This window comes from Apteryx rowi, unplaced genomic scaffold (assembly GCF_003343035.1).
Source record: "Apteryx rowi isolate R43461 unplaced genomic scaffold, aptRow1 scaffold_204, whole genome shotgun sequence".
Classification (NCBI taxonomy): Eukaryota; Metazoa; Chordata; class Aves; order Apterygiformes; family Apterygidae; genus Apteryx; species Apteryx rowi.
The window spans coordinates 409,553-423,175 of record NW_020448353.1 but is presented as its reverse complement, the minus strand read 5'-3'; the positions used below and the strand labels follow the sequence as shown (position 1 = coordinate 423,175).

The window sequence follows — 13,623 nt, the reverse complement described above, 5'->3', positions numbered from 1 at the left end:
ATCTCCTTTATCACTCTCTCCTCCTACCCACAACAATCTACCAGGCATCAGGCTTAGAGCTAGCAATTCAGGTTATAAGAGGTAACAATATTTAAGCAATAATATACAATGCAATAGAACATAACCAGTTCTTTCTGTTCTTTACTATTTTATGTCCATTTTATTTGATGTGATGGTGAACTCAATGAATCACTTATTTTCTCAAATGATGTGTGTTATCTTTTTTATTAGTGTTGAACTTGATCAAAGGCCTGCCAAAGAGGATGAAATGACATGGCTAGTTCAAGGGACTTTGGAACAGGTCCATGTTTCCAAATTACTCAGTTGAGTCTCATTGCAAAGTAATTCTGATTTTTCTTTGGTTTAATATTAGCTTATGCCACAGTAACTTCTCTTTGGCTTGCTGCTTAAATAAAGTAAGAGTATGTATTGGGTTCAAATTCATATGGCTATTTTCAGTTATCTATTTTGTGCTGGCTTTTAAAGGTATATTTCCTTCTTCAATTTATAGTTCTTGTAGTTTTTGTATTATTTGGCAGTCATTTTAGGATTAGTTAAGTTGCAGAACCTTTTCCTTTCATTGTGATTATTTTCGTTTGTGTAAAATTTTTGAGCAGAAAAAGTGGAGCAGCTGTGGGGGAGAAGAATGTGTGTGAATAATATAGATGTGCTTGTGCATGTACAAGATGAGCAGATCCAGATTTTCATATGTATGTAGGTGCCCATGTTTACAGATTAATGTCTAATCAACACCATCCAAACAGTTAAAATTTTACTATGTGATTCTACATATTCAGCTATGAAAATCTTTTTATGAAAAACTTTTTGGTATGTGATTTTCCAACATGCTGTTTCCTTCCTCTCCTCCCTCTCTCCACTTCTCTACCTTTGTTTAGGACCAGGAAAAATATCACCAGCCCCCCTCCCAATCTGAATTAGCAATCATTTTTTGAGATAGCTTTAGGCTATTGCTGACCCTTTGTATGGCTTACTCTTTAGCATGTTAGACTCTTAAAAGACACAGCTAATAATGACATATGCCATAAATTTCATTATATTTTGAAACAGTGACCTGTAAATCAATATTTTTATTTTCACAAATACCCAGTTAGATGTTTTTCAGGAAAGAATATTATTATTCCAAGAACATTTTTTAACAATTCTATAACTGGCTGTTGGCCAGAGATATATCTGGAATAAATAGGGTTATCGTAGTTTATACTTATTAGCCAAACAGTTTGTGATCTCCATAAATAATCATACATCTGTTTTGCATTTTGAAATCAGTGTTTCAATGACAAGATTTTGTTTGTCTGGAAGAGAAAGCAAGAAAATTGTGTTCAGCTTTGTCTAAGGTATCTTTTCAATTATGGAAACATTTAACCTTTTATTCATCAGAGTGAGAATCTTATTTTCTTTCCCTGCTTAAATCTTTCATCAGAGTCTTTTAAATGTGGCAAAGAGAATATTAAATATCTGCTATAAATGTATCACATTGTAATCTTTCAAAAGTCGGTGATATTTTTATGGCTTGAAATACTACAGGTACTTCAGAAGTACACTAAATTACATTCCCTTGTGACACTAAAAAAAAAATCTTATGTCTCTAAATTAAGTTCAACTCCACAAAACCAAAATTAAAAAGTCCTATTTCAGTGGCCATTGGATCACGCCCTTAGGACAAAGTTCATCTGCATTGGAGGAGTTCATGTTCATATATCATCTATATGAATGTAATAGTTCATTATACTCTTAAACCCTATAGCTTTTCCCTCCTGCCCCAACCATGAACATTTCCCTGAATTTCAAACACCTAAATGTCTGCCTTTTCAATAATTCCCAGGAGTTTTTTTTTTTAATGAACAAATACATTTTTACTTCTGTGACAGTGATGGATTTTTACTCATTGGTGGAAAAGGTTTTAGAGTTACTACCTCAGATGACAAATACAGCTGTCATCCCCAAACCCATCCTTCTGGAAAAGCTTGAGCATTCTTCCACTTCTGTTTGTACTTTAGACCCAGTTTATGATGTTCATAAGATAAACAGAGAAAAGGTCTTACAAAAATCATAAGTAGATCTCCTTCCCTGTCAAGAGTCTCCTCTACCTTACCTGTCATAAGCACTGAAGTGTTTCACATCTAATGATTACTTTCTGAAGTCCCCATCATCATGCCCATTCTATCTCTCACCTTCAATCTGCTTTCATCTATTCTCTTGCCTCTGCCGCCTTCTTTAGCAGTATAATCATATACAGTACAATACAGTGTCTCCCCTCCCAAAGAAACTCACATTTGATGTGACTTTCATCTCTCAAATACCTCCTCTTACTCATCCCTAAACTCAGAGAAAGCATTGCCTGCATAAACTGGTATTCTTCTCCAGCTTCGTTCTGTACTTCTCACGGTTTGGCTTTTTTCATTTACAATCAGCTAAAAACACTCTTAAAGTCTCTGCTGACTCCTTAGAATCATCTTGTCCCCTCAACTTCAGCACAGGTGATGACCATACACATTGTTTTTAAAATCTTGTCCTTCCTTGAGCTGTGCATGTTCTCTCTGGCTATTTCTTTAATGTGATCTTTGTCGGATTTTTCTCATTCCCCTTCATTTTCTCAAAAGGATTTCAAGGGAGTGCCACTAATTCAACTCCATCCTCTTTCCAGATCACAACCATGAAGGACACAATACTGGGGTAGACCACAAGTCAATGAAAAACAGAGCCCCATATCCAGCAGCAGCTGAACACAAATACTAGAATAAAGAAGCATGTTTTAGCCCTTCCCCTGAGCAATCCCCTACTGTCAACTGAAGGAGCCAGACATATTTTCTTTGCATTTGGTAGCCTTCAGTAGATTTCTGTGGCATATAATAATCCTGCCTCCCACCTAACTGTAAGGCATAGGATGTTGTAAATGCAAGGAGCTCTGCAGCTTGACTTCATATTGCATGAGGAATTACCTCCTCCTGTTTGCCTTGAACCTGTGACCCTCTAGCTTCCTGCTACGCTCCTAGTTCTTGATCACAGCCTCGTCCAAAACAGTCAGCCTCTTTCCAAGCCACTAATGTTTTTATACACATCTATCATATCCTTCCTCACTTGTATCTTTTCCAGAATGAAGAATCCTAACTCACTTGTCCTGTAAAAGGAAGATATTCCAAAGTTTTGATCAGCCTCGTCACCCTAATTCTCTTCCATTCGGCTATACCTTTCCAGTTATTTTGAGACGAGAGCACCAGATGAGGGAACTCACTATTTAAAATGTAGGCTTATATAGGTTTATATGGGAATATAATGAGGTTTTGTAATGAGGTTTAGTTTGCTTTTCCTTTCCTAATAATTCCATGTTTTTAAACCACATCTGAACGCTTTTTCACAGAAATATTTATCATACACCTAAAATCCTGTTCCTCAGTGGTCATAGCCATCTCAGGATCCATCGTTTTATACATGAAGATAAGATAATTCTTCTCCTCCTTCTATGTGCATCATTTTACATGTATCTAGACTGAATGTTATCTGACATTTCACTGCTCAGACAGACAAGTTCCTTTTGCAATTCTTTGCACCATTGGTCCTTGTCTTTGCTACCCTGAATAACATGGTAGGATAAGCAAATATTGTCATCTTACTGTTCACCTGCTTTTCTAGATGATTTGTAAGAACCCTGAACAGCAGAGCTTCCTGCAGAAGTCCACTGACACTGTGCCCCCACTGATAGACTTTGGTAAAAGTCATTAGAATCTTAACACTTCTTAGAATCTTAAGAAACAGTCCTCTGACCATCAAGATGTGCCAGTCTCTCATCTTGCGCCACTACCATTGCATGACTCTGTTCTCTAGCCCTGACAAATGCAATCTTAGATGGCAGTTGACTTTCCTAGTCTACAGTTCCTACCTGGCCATGCTTTTTTCTCCTTCCTTGTTACAGCAAACGAAAGCTGTCCTTCCCTACCCATACCATCTCTCATTCCATTACAAGAATCAATTTCTCCCTTTGAGGGACCAGTGAAGCCTTTATCGCTTCCCTGATTCTGCACTATCATGTTTGCTCTGGGCAAAGAAGCTACATCTAAATGCAGAAAGCTAATCTTAAATATTTCCTTTTCCATAATAATGCCTCCAAAAATAACCTGCAGCCAACTTTTTACGTAAATAGTGTACCAACAGTCTGTCACAGTCTATTATGTTGTCTACAGTATTGCCGCATCATTTCATTTCTTTGCCCTACTGACTCCCTTCTAGCTATCTCCTCTCTTACACCAAAGGACAATTTTTTTGCAGAATACAAAGTGTGGGTAACAGGTTCCTAATCCACAGCTATGATTCCTTGGCAGCAGAGGCCATATCCACAAAGGTATTTATGAACCTAACTTTCAAGTGATGTCAAAGGAGAGAAAGGCAACTAAATATTTTTATGGTCTGGATTTATTGAAATAGCACAGTAAGATGCATTTTAAAATTTTTGTATGATTGAAGCAGTTTCAGCCCTATTTAATAAATAGAGGTTAAGAGTTTACATATCAAAGCACTGCTTGTTTTTACTGTTTGTTGGTATGTGCAAGATAGACAAATCTTTATATATCATTTGCATTTTGACCATGTTACTATCAACAAGCTGATGGATGTCACATGAACCTTAACTAGGAAAAACAACAGCGTTTAAAATCTGACTTCTGCCAAACACACATCTGGGTTATACAAAGTATAAATACATCAAACAGAAGATGAAACATCTGAAGAGAGTTCAAAGTCCTCCAGAGGACCCCTATTGCCTTCCATCAAGCTCAGCACCCTACTGTTTAGAAACATATTAAATACTTGCTCTGATTCTAATGTTTTTCTATGAAGATTTTATCTATTTGACTCATTGACAGTACCTAGTTGGTGCTGTCATTCTCAGACACAAGAGACTCAAGCTGAAAATTAAGTTTATATATCCTTCAACAGCTGTTTTAGATTTTTCTGCATTTTGCAGATTTTTGTGTCTAGTCTTAAAGTTTTAAGCTTGAAAAGCTTGCTGTGTATGAAGCCCACTTTTGCCTCACTTCCTTGCCCTTTTCCAGCCTGCAGACAATAGCAGCTAAATGGTGAAATGTCCTATTTCACCTCTAGCATATTTTACTGAATATCAAAGATCAGGAGTTCAAATAGTCACACTGTTTGGAAATGTTTTTGTGGCAAAAATTGTCTTCTTCCACCCACTCATACTAATATATTTATTGGTATTTTGGTATCTTGCATGTGTAGTTCTCCCCTTTTTAAAAGATGCTGCATTGTTTATTTTTATTGGCTCTAGAAGTAATTTCATAATAAACTCATGGACTTCGACAGCATGCCAGATGAGCACTATTGATAGTACTTTTTACAGAAATAAGGAGTTCTGGCTTCAATAATTTCTAAGTTTTCTTAATGGGCATCAGAAGCAACTGCATTTCACTAGAGCACTTTGCACTTCATAATTAATTAAAAGCTCTTTTTGCTCTGTTAGCAAGTCAGTATATATTGTTACAGTTCATAATTCAACAGGAAGTAACCACACCTGCCACAAGTGGTTCACAATAGATCTGATTATGAATTCAGAGGAACATCACTCCTGAAATACTCTATTTTCAATATCTCAGGTTTATAAAGAAACATGCATCAGATCTGTTTTCTCTCTTTGCCATGTTATGTAAGTTATTTGTGGTTCTATTACTACTCAGTTGTTCCTGTGTGTAAAATATAACTGTTAATTCTTTGGGGGCCTTTCCTGAAATGCACACATTGGGAAAAATTCAAATTGCCTCTAGCTTTCTCATGAATTCAGTGAAAAGATAAGAAGTAATTGAACTGCCTCTGGGACAAAATAAATAATATTGCATTATATGTAATATGCACTAATCAGTCAGATTAGGACAAGAGATAAGCAAGAATTTTTATTACGTGACATAAACAGCGAGACAGAACAGAGACAGGAAAAATCCACCTTGCCCTTGGCGTGGTCAGGGCTAAGCTGGTACCGGCACAGCCGGTCCTTGGGGCTGTGCTTGACACTTTTTCTTCCTGCTCTGGGACATCACAAGAAAGAGTATATTTACTGTAATTTTATCATGTCTTTTTATTAAATCGCAGTGGGCTATGCCCTACAATGTTCAAAAGTCTTCAAAATATTTACATTTCACCTCAATAACTGTAAGATCATATGTACATGACAGAGCCCCTTCTGTTGACATTTTTCATTGTTGTGTCCAAAAGACATGAGCATTTAAATACTTTTCACAACATCCATTTGGACTACATTTGTTTCTTTCAAACTAACCAACATAAACACTGCCTGGGAGTGATAATCCTGAATTTAAGACTTGTTTTTAAGCACTCAGCTTGAAAACAGGTCATTTCCCTTTCCAGTACATCCTCTACTGTCACCATCATGTGCTAAATATTTTGGAGTATTTATTTACAACACAACTAGAAACTATTTTTATTCAAATGCTTAATAAGGAACATGGGAAGAAGTATCCTAGCAACACCTCAGGAAAAAAAATTGCTCTGTTGTTGTGTTCTCAACATTAAGAAATATCAAATTCATTAAAAACTGCTGAGCTCCTAAAAGAACTAGGGCCTGTCTCGGCACTCCCCTACAGGATGCAGTACTGCAAGCATCAGCCACATGGTTTCTATCTGTACACCCAGGCCAACGAGTATTGCAGCGGTGTAGACTGCAAGGTGTTTTTCATGTTATTCCAGACACAGGAATATGCACCAAAACTCAAGATCAGTTCTATAACATGAGAAAGCACCATTAGTTGACAGCATCATTGATCTCAATATTTTAGAGTAGCTGTTGATAAGATGCACAGAAAAATGGGAATCAAATCTTCAAGCCATGTTTTTAAAGATGTTTAGGCACCAGAAAAATACTGAGTAAGGGCTCGAGCAAGTCTGCAAGCACCACTGAAAAAACCAACTCTATACCTAAATCATGCTACAACTCTTTTCCTTTTTCTTAGTATGTTCCTATCCTTTGTCCCTGGGGTGCATGTTTATTAAGCATATATACTATACTAAACAATTTTCCTTATGTGGTATACAAGGTTGGAGATGCTTCCATGACCTTATCAGCAGAGGGAAAACCTGTGGAAACTGTAGAACAAGTGGTCACTCTACATGTGGCACCAGGAATGCTGGGATGAGGAGACTTAGTAGGGTACCCGTACCTACAGGCATTTCACGTCGTTTGAGCCGACCTTCCCCCGCTTTGGCCCACCTGTCTGTTTGTATCTTTCTTTCTCCACAAAACTATTTCACTTGAGCTCTGTTCTCATGTGGCCTCCCACTACCTTCCAACTTCTCCTTTTCGCCTTTCTTTATAGAAGTTCAGCTCCTTTTTAGAAAAACCCAGTCATGACCCCCAGCTCCTCACATATTATCATAACATTTGCAGCCGACATGTGGTTCACTCTGTATACACAACCCAGGGGTACTCCTGCTGCTTTACAGACTGAAGTGTGTGTATCTTTCTCTATACTGTACAGAGAAAAGAGCAAAGCACCTCCCCCACTTTGTTCATGTTCAAAGAGTCTATAGGCTGAATAGATGACATGGGCACAGCCTCACTACTCAGGGACAGCACTTTGCACTGTGCAGTCCCCTTTTATTGGCTCCTGTGCCATTTCATAATAAACATGATATGTTTATTGCCCCTCATTTGTGCCATAATTTTTCCCACACAAACCTAGGACCAGACACCTATTACTGGATTTAATAGCACAGGCAATGCGTGAGCTTGCATGAGGAAGACACTGTGACAGGCTGGTGAAGAGCCTTGAGAGGTTCCTGTAGGTACATGATCTTCGCTGCCCAAGGATGGGGGTAGACTATTCACGTTGTGGGACATGGGACAGAAATCTGCAAAGTCAATCAGGCTGCTTCGAGGGCTGGAAAGGGGAGTCAGCAGTCACAACAGCTGGGACACATCCTTTCCCAACGGTTTCTGTCACTGCACATTCCCAACTCTAGCCTTCTGGTGGAGACTGAGCAGCCAGAAGTGACTACTTTCTGGACTTTCCCACCCCTAGCTGTCTGCCACCCCAGGCAGCAGCCTTCTTTGCCTATGCCTGCAGGCAGCCCTCAAGCCTAGGGTGTATGTAAACAGTTTAAACCAACACTCAAAAGGCACAGGTCATACGGAGCAATGCAATAGGATTTCATCTCCTGGGGAGACCTGCCTCTTGAGTTCACCATGAGGAAATAGAAGCTCAATGATGTTGTCTATCCATCTTTGAATAGTCTATGAGTAATCAACATTCACAGTAAAATGGAGGTTTTTTTAATAGAACAATGTAAAAGGCTAAAAATCAGATGTTAGGAAGAGAATTTCCCTTAACCTCCTCCAAAGGATTTCCTCCATCTTTTTCTGAAGCATCAGGTTTTAGTCAGGCTTCTGAGGGATGCATTTGGATAGACTGGGAACATAAAGGGGCTTTATTGATCCAATCTCACAGGTCTTCATACCCTTCTGGATTTTTCTTTAATTGATTTAATAGGTATCATAAGTTTAATAAAATCTTATAATATTGTAAGAATCCTTCGAGATGACCTGATGATTAGTACTACTTTAACAAGCCAATGAGAGTGTGAACATTGTAATACCTTCACGGATGGTGCTTTCAAGGAAAGTGTTGATTTTCTTTTGCTTGTCCACTAGGTGGTACTGCTGGTCCATGGTCAGAAAACGGACTTCAAGGGATTTTAGCAGTCAGTAAATGGTTCACAGACACCCCTTTCCTATGATTGCTTGCGTTCTCAAAAGAAAACAAATAATAATAACAAAAAGACAAAGGCCATTTCGATTCTCGAGATGGAGAAAATCAGCCAAGCTCACCACAAGCTTTGTTCACTTACATTTCATGAAAACGTAGGTGGGGAGAGTTTATTTTAGCTTATTTTAGGGGGGAAAAGGTTCCTGTGACAAAGTGATGGGTTATTTTGCCTAGCTGGTAGAGCCAAGCAGGTGCACAAGACTTTGGTTATCAGTCTGGGGAAACAGAAGATGAGGTCCCTGCTCTGCTGCAGTCACCTGAGGTGAGAATGAGGAAGGCAGGTGGGATCCATCTGAAGAGGTGTTCATTAAGCACTGAGCCAGCATTCTCCATTGCAAAAGAGAAATTACACCTCTCTGCCTTATGGGGTAACAAGACAGAATGGGAATGAGCTTTGCTCTTGAGCTCAGACTTTGGAAACGTACTTCTGCTTTCAGCACGCAGGAGGGGAAAACATAACCTGAGAGATGCTACGGGAGAAGTTGATGGCATTTCATCTGGACTGGACTATATATCTTATAAAGCACCAGTGGATCTTGTTTAGCATGTAGGTGTAAGGGTAAAAACACAAAAAGCCAACATGAATGAGGTAAAACAGAAGTCTGTGACTAAACAGGTTGGTCAAATTGGAAAACTGGTATTTCTTTTGAAATTCTAGTGCTGTAGCATTAAGGATTTAATTCTTTTCCAGCAATAACTGTGCAACTGAAAAACCTCTCCCACAATACATTAGCAAAGAGTGGTAAATATGATGGTGAAAGCTACAAGGGTGGAGGGAGGAGGAAGGGAGATATTAAGACACTGGTGTGTAAAAATGTAATGTAGATAGGTTCACTAACTCGAAGCAAAGAAAAACACAGAAGTGAAGACTTTTCTGCAAATCTAAAGCATGGCCTCAGCCACATCAGTCAAGCACCTGGAGAGTCCTACCTGCTATTCCCACCATGACTGCAGCCAACTCTGAGGTCTCAATGACCAATTTTCAATTGAATTCATTCTGGGAAGAGAACCATCCCATGGGCTTGAGCCTGTCACATATCAGATCTTCAGAAGAGCTTGTTTCTGAGACCAAGATTATCTGGGTCCTGATATCCTGAGTGGTTTCCAGGTCAGCTTTCCAAGGATTACTTTGCTTCCTATTTGACAGTTATTTTGCAACTTGAATGCTGCTTTCAGAATCTCCATATTGGGTTTATTTTTTTCTTGCTTCTGATAATTTTCCCCAAACCTGACATGTCCATACAGAACCTGTCCCATCCCTCCTCCCCCCCCCCCCCCCCAAAAAAAGTTGTTTCAATATACAGTTGAGAATAAATGTTATCTTTCCTAAGCTGTTGTGGAAGAAACAATGAAAGTGAGATCTCCGCCACCACCATCCCAGCAACTCTAATTAACTTATTATACTGACATGCCACATTTACTATTCTTCTTTAATTACAAAGTTGAAGTAAACATCCCATGATGCCATGGTCTGTGCTGATATATGCTGCTCGGTTCTTTCCTTCTGCAAATTGGATGAGAGAGCGAGGAGGAATTAATCACACAGACGGATTTTCGCAATGGTGGTTCCAAAAAGGTGAAGTGGTTACCCTGCAATCCGGAAAAGATAGCGGAGAAAAACAATAACACTCTACTTTCGATGTTTGACAAGCAAAGGCAAAGCTGAGCAGCTTTAATCAAAATAGCATTTATTAGCTTTGCTGTGGTAATGCCCAGGAGCCCTGTCCTGGGCTGGTGGCCACCATTCCTGTGCTGCACTTGTTTCATATTAGGTCCTTACCAGCATTCATGTTTTGCTGTTTTCAAGTAACCTTGGAAGGAGGCAGAGAGTCCTCATGCTGCTATACATGCAGCATCTGGGGGACATTATTTTCAGAAAAACAGCATGGTTCTTTTAAAGTAATTATTATAATGAACTTCTTTTCTTACAGCCAACCTAATCAGCTGCAAGATTGTTAGAACAATAAAGGAGATTGGCATTGAAGAGGAATATAACAGGAAAAGATGTGACTTGGTTGGGGGGAGATGCTGTTTGTTTCTTTGTTTGTTTTAACTTTGCTATTATTGTAAGCTGTTTATCTGTTATGGTCTCTCATGCAATCCACCTAATATGCAGTCTTAGGGAAGGGCATCTTCTGAAGAATGTATTCAGCATTACTTTAGTTCTATCAGATGTTCCAGGCCAAATCTTCTGTATATTGGCAGAGCTTCAGTGGAGCTCAGCCAGTTTATATTCAGCTGAGTATTTGACCCAGTTAATAGTTTGATTAATACCAGCTGAAGATTTGGCCTCCCATATTCAGTGTTCTTACCTCAATGCAAAGCACATTTGCACAGAACTATCACTTATCTGACAGAAAACAGCATTTCTGGGGAAAAGAGAGGAAGCAACTGAATTAATTTTAAGAAGTTAGGCGCCATATACCTTCTGTCTAAAGGTAATCAGCAAGCCTGGTTCTGTTGCAGACTAAAGTAAAATAAAGAACATCTTAAAATAATAATAATTGCCATAGACACAGTGACCTGGTTTATACTGAAAGATGAAAGCTGATATGCTTCACAATTGTATTCTACTGGCTATTGTATAATTGAACAATATTCTCATTTAATCATTGTGTGTCTGTGTGAATCCAGTAGGTACTTTGCTTTTCTTTATCATAGCAGAAGGGGCTATTATAGCAAAAAAAAAAAAAAAAAAAAAAGTAAAGTGTCACTTGTGCAATGTTTTACAAAATAAAACCACTCCTTACCAACAATATCATTTTGAATGAGTGATTATTGGCAGCACTCTTCTTCCTATTGTTTAGTGCTTTTCTTCTCCTACAGCTCTAGTCCCCTCTGTAAAAGAAAAAAAATAGGGGCCAAATTTTAATGTCTGCTGTCATTGCATTGCCTTTTTATTTGAAACTCTTCCATTTCTGCTCTATCCATTTGAAAATTAGATTTCCAACTCAGTATTCAAGATGAAGTAGCCAACTCTCTAATTGCTTTTATGCTCTATAATTCTTTCATTGCACTGCTTTACAAGATGCCATTTCTGATTGCTGCTGTACATTGAGCAGCTCTTTCCACTGACCTGCCTACAGTGTACTACAACTGTGAGCACTCATATAACATTTACAGCCTGTCCAAAACCGATCAGTTGAAACTTTGCTCTAGAGGTTGTAACAACTTCGCTTCTGCATTGAATTTAGTGTACCACTGAAGAAAACAGCTTAGGCTAATGGTTGGAACAACAATCTTCTGTTAGCCACATATGAGTGAAGACTCAATATGAAAAGTAAATACATTATCTGTGATTCATTTGCTGGTGCATTGTGACTAATTTCACTATGTGAATGGTATTTATCTAAACCATTAACATTTTCCAAAACTTTTGTCCAAACAAATAATTCATTTTTGTGTGACTTACACTCCCACTATGCTTGCCTTTAATTAACTTTTTAGAGAAATAGTTTAGTAAAAATGATACTCACATGGTGATACTATTTCTAAGCTGAAATGGAAAGTTGATTTTAAGATTATTAAATCTTAAGCCTTAGGCAAAGTAAGAAGAGAAAAATACCTTCTGACCTACAAGACCAGTTCAGGGTTCTTGACACAGCTTGTAATTTATTTTTTGATTTCAAGCCTTCACAAAGAAATGCCCATACCTCTGCGGAAATGAGTACTTAGTTAATAATTTTGAAGAGATACATGTAAGAAATCTGATTACCTTCTTAGCTCTCAAGAAAAAAATATTAAGTCAGTCCAGTTAGTTTTCTTGATCTTCAGAACAGTCTACAAATACAGACCCCCTTAAAAACTTGTGACGTAGATAGGTATCACACTACTATTTTATAGATGAGCAAGCTACACCAAAGAATTTACTTAATGCACCTGAAAGGACAGAAGAGCGAGGATCAGTAACGCTATAAGGAATCAGGAACCTTTTACATTGAAATTTGTCAGCAAATGCACATATTTGTTGCTTTAGCATGTTGATTTTTTTTAACACCCGATGCACAGTCTACTGCAAATGAATGGCAGTCTTTCCACCACGATCCTAACTGGGAAGCACGGTTTGGGAAAAGCGCCTGCAGCCACACTGAATGGGAAAGGCTGGAACAGCTCCAGCATCAGAAGCGGCTCATCCTGGTTGTCAAAGAAACGTCCAGTAATTGGAGCACCACCAGGCAAGTTTGCCAGGGCTGAAACAACGGGGCTATTCAAGTAGCAATTAGATGCACTTCTGCAAGAAATATCTAAATGAAAAGGGATGAAATCTCTAAGGTGGCAGCTTGCCAAATAACCTTTTGGGTCCTAACACTTGTTCCTATGCTTCTTCTGGAAGAAAAAGCAAGGCATTTGGGCAGGGGCCTGGGAAGAACTCACAGAAAATCTTTAGCTTCACTAGCTACAGCAAGTACCGGGTTTGCACATTTCATCCTCATAAAAATTAAATAAAAGAGCACAAACATTACCAAAACTGTCAATTGGTAGGTAAATCTCCTTTTCTGGTCTGTAAGGCCAAACTGCAAGAAGCATGAATAAAGATGGTTGCAGAAAACTTGTGCTTGGCAAAGGGTCTGACGCTCCCAAAGGGGCAAAGTATGGCAAGGAAAAGGCTGTGCCCAGCACCAGTCGAGCTATATGTTAATTGGCAGAGTGGCCACAGGTGGGTGGACTCTGTGCTATCTGGGTTTTCAACTTTGCTGACCTCCACTCTAGAACAAATCCAAGTCAGCCAAAGTTTCCTGGTGAGGATACCAGCTGTAACATCTCATCAAAACACTCAGATCACTGGCTATGGCTTCGAGCCATATGCAGTCTTTTTATA

General features: G+C 38.7%; 1 long non-coding RNA gene across 5 annotated transcripts in view; it reads left to right on the top strand.

Moving 5' to 3' along the window:
- LOC112965173 overlaps positions 1–11,160 on the top strand; it is a 44,844-nt gene extending 33,684 nt beyond the window's left edge. For 3 of the 5 annotated variants that reach the window (XR_003253195.1, XR_003253197.1, XR_003253198.1), the window contains one exon: positions 8,690–11,160. This is a non-coding gene — a long non-coding RNA (uncharacterized LOC112965173). Of the gene's footprint in view, positions 1–1,287; positions 1,356–4,314; positions 4,358–8,689 lie in introns of those variants that run through there. The other 2 variants (XR_003253196.1, XR_003253199.1) reach the window with 2 other exon arrangements.
- The last annotated feature ends 2,463 nt before the right edge of the window (positions 11,161–13,623 follow it).